Source organism: Apium graveolens, chromosome 3 (assembly GCF_009905375.1).
Source record: "Apium graveolens cultivar Ventura chromosome 3, ASM990537v1, whole genome shotgun sequence".
NCBI classification, from domain to species: Eukaryota; Viridiplantae; Streptophyta; class Magnoliopsida; order Apiales; family Apiaceae; genus Apium; species Apium graveolens.
Window position 1 is genome coordinate 230,798,508 of NC_133649.1, and position 3,709 is coordinate 230,802,216.

A 3,709-nucleotide genomic window follows, 5' to 3' on the forward strand; every position below is an offset into this window, starting at 1 on the left:
GAAAATTTCTCCAGAAACCCACTACACCAAAAACAGCCTTCTGTAACCAAAAAAACTGTTACAATAGGGCCCCTAAACGTTACCTTAGGCCAAAAATAGCCTAAGGTAAATAAAACCTATGTTAGTTTTTTCGCTGATACCTTAGGGTACTAAACTAACATGTAATCCCCCTATTGTAACATGGATTTTTCTGTTACCCTACACCCCTAAGGTAACATAAATTAACTCTAATGTAACCTAAAATATATGTTACCTTAGAGTGACACAAATTTTTTAAAAATTTGGGTCCATACTGTGGTGAAGTGGCATGATGATGTGGCATGCTGACATGACATGTGGGACCCACAAGGGTGACGTGGCATGTGGATCCCACTGTAGTGACGTGGCATGTGGGTCCCACTTTTGCTTGTATCAATTATGTACCTAGGGTAACACTTTAGTAGCTATTGTAACATATGTACCTTGGATATTGAAAAATTTTAATAAGCTACTGTAATACTTTAATAAGCTACTGTAACAGTTTATATAAAACAAAATAAAAAATTACTATTTAAAAGTATACCATTTCATACCACAAACATATCTATTTCAACATAATCCAAACATATAAACCAAACGCTAAAACATAAGGACATCCAAACATCACAAAGTATAAAACGACAACTACAATATTCTTAACTAAACAAATTAATTCACATTCTTTACATTACATTATCATAATATTATAAACTTAAAAAATAATACTAGAAGCTACTGCTCATTAACTTATGCTTGGATTTGCTTCACTTTCTCCTCGACTTCAAGGCTTTCTCTTATTTGTCCATGTCCCAGTCATTTCTGTTCCCTAAAAAATACATTCGCTTAGCTACATATAAATATAAATACAGTTGTACATGTATAGCATGTAAGCAGCAGTTTGCATAAAAAACCATCAGAAGTACTATGTATTTACATATACCTATGAATTAGGTAATTAATTACCACTAAATTGTTGTTATAAGATAAGATTTACAAAAGCATATAACTCTTGCAGGGGAACCATTACTCGGTAAAATCACATTTTGGAAGCAATATGGTGCATACTTGCTGAAAGGATGGAGAGCAAGTCTTCTCTTTTTTCCCCACATATACATCATGTGCAAGTTATAATATGTGAAGCAGCATACATGAGTAATGTGATATAGAAACCAAACATGATCAAATACCTTCTAGCGTAATTTCTTCTTTCATTTTAACCTTCTGTCTAAAGCCAGCTTTCATTTATATTAACTGTAATGGCTTGTTTTTAACTAACCGCTGAGAAAACATATTTGGATAATGAGAATAACATGCATTTATATCCAAACAATTCAGCATTGACTGACAATCTGACTAAAACTTCATCAATCCCTAGCTCTCTATATATTTTCAGTACTGATAGTGCAAGTGTGCAACAGACATAAGTACATGCTCTGCAGATTTGTGTTTGAATTCTTGCAACAGCAAGGTCAGCTGAAACAGTCAGGGAACCTTCAGAGGCTTCCCTTGAGCGATAATACTTGACGAATGAAGGCATAGAGAAGAATGCAAAGAAGCTCGTATATCGTGCAGATAATAAAGAACAAGACTGTGAAGTCGAGCAGGAATTCATGAGCTATATAATCAAATATATTGTTCACAAAAGCATATTTCTATAATCAAATCAATTGATATAATGAATCTTGTTATTAGAGATAAAGTATAGAGATGCAGTAGGGAAATACAATTATCCAAATATCTAAAGCTTTTCTTTTTACAATCAAATGAATATTCAAAACCATACGACAAAACAAATAGGAACAAGATGCTATGCTGAAAAGAAAAAGTAATCGAGACCAAGCTGAAAACCACGTCTCCAGCACATTAGCTTTCTTATATTATCAAATATTGAAAATGGTTGTTCACTGATTTTCAAACTACCAAAAGTACCAAAGCCATATTCACAGTTTTGATGAGATACTCTAAATGTCAAAATACCAGAGAATTCGAATGATTCAAGTTTAGGTAGCATAATGGGAGACATTTTTTTTAGTAATAATCATCCTTTGATGCAAATTACCCAAAAAATAAGTAAGAGTAAGCATACTTGATCCTTTTCGAAGACCAATTTTTGATTTCTCAAATGTTGCTTTAGTTACCAATCTCAAACCAGACGTAAAAGTACCTGATGCAGCATTCCCAGCCAAGAAAGACTGAAAAAGATAAAGCCGCCACAGAACTATTAGATTTTTTTTTTAATTTTTGGCATGTTTAGTTACCAAGAAATTCAGGATCCATTTTCCAGATGAGGCTAGATTCACCTAATATTGCACCAATATTAGGATAGTTAACAATACATATACGCAACTATAAGAACCATTGAGAAAAGAACCAAAATCAGTATACTTACAATAAGAACCAACAGAGTAATTTTGAAATGTATAGATTAACAAGTCATACCATAGATATTAAGAAATTTAACTTGATGAATTATGATTACCAAACCTTGGAACCTTTTGGCGCAGAAGTAAATACGTAACCGTTAGTTAAACCTAAGAAGGATGTTAGCAAGATCTATCCTAGAACTCTGATGAGATGAAATTAAAACACTAAACCTCTCATGAAATTAAAATGGATCAGAGTATCAAGTGCTCATATAATCTTAATGAACAGAATATTATCAACTTCGAATCCTCACCTTGTATAAATATCAACCAAATCAACTTTTCAAAAATTTTAAACTAATCAATTGCAGGAAAAAAAATAATGAACAAAGTAGCATGTAATTGATCAAGGAAATAAGTAGCACCACCTGTGACGCATATTGCCTCTGATGGGTTCATAAGCTTTACTCTCAAAGTTGTTTGGTATTTCTGAAGTTCAGTTGTGGACACAACAAGTGTATGCGGCCTCCTGGCCTGGCATATTTGTGGTACCGGAAATAAATTATATAATAATTCTCGATTAAATGACTATAACAATTTTTTATTTTCACTTTAAGCCTACATAAAAGGTTTTTTTGAGTTTCATAAAAACTACCAACCCAAATGATATCATGCTTAATTTCCTCGTAACAGAGACTACAAAACTTCCTACTCATGATTTCACCAAAAAAAGGCTCAAAAGCTTCAAAAATACCAAAAATCAGAATCAAATTATCTAAAATTAAAACTCCAAAACTCCAATTCTACCAAAGAAGACCTGAAATCGAAGACATAAAATTAGTTGAAGGCCCTAGTTAAACTAAAAATTTGAAACCCCGTTTCTAAGAAGCCCTAATATGAAGTTTTCAAATTAGGCACGACCGTAGTTATGAAAAAATTAATTTGAAGACTCATTGATCTAATTATGTAGTCGGTGCGAATAATAAAGAGCGAGAGAGTGAGAATTGGGACTCAAAAATAGGAGTTGGGAGAGAGACAATGGGGTTGGATAGAGACAGAGATGGGTCAATAGATTATGGTAAGATCATGGTAGGGAGAAAGAGTGGTAGAGAGAGTAGCGACATAGTAGACAGAGAGAGAGTGCTGAGAGAGATGGGTAACGAGAGAGTGTGTGTTGAGAGCGAATGAGAGGTGGACGGAAAGAAATGTGTAACGAGGGAGATGTCAAAATTTTCAATTTGTTTAAAAAAATAGGGTGGCTTTTTGCCCCAAATTTCCCTCTCTCCGCAGATTACTGGGCCCATAATTTGGATATATATTCAGGCCCA

General features: G+C 33.6%; 1 long non-coding RNA gene across 1 annotated transcript; it reads right to left on the reverse strand.

Annotated features, from left to right (window-relative positions):
- Positions 1-543: 543 nt before the first annotated feature.
- On the reverse strand, positions 544-3,496 carry LOC141713169 (uncharacterized). Its single transcript, XR_012571887.1, has 3 exons — positions 2,810-3,496; positions 2,105-2,210; positions 544-844 (listed from the first exon to the last, which is right to left on the reverse strand). It is a non-coding gene; the product is annotated as an uncharacterized LOC141713169 (long non-coding RNA).
- Positions 3,497-3,709: the final 213 nt, after the last annotated feature.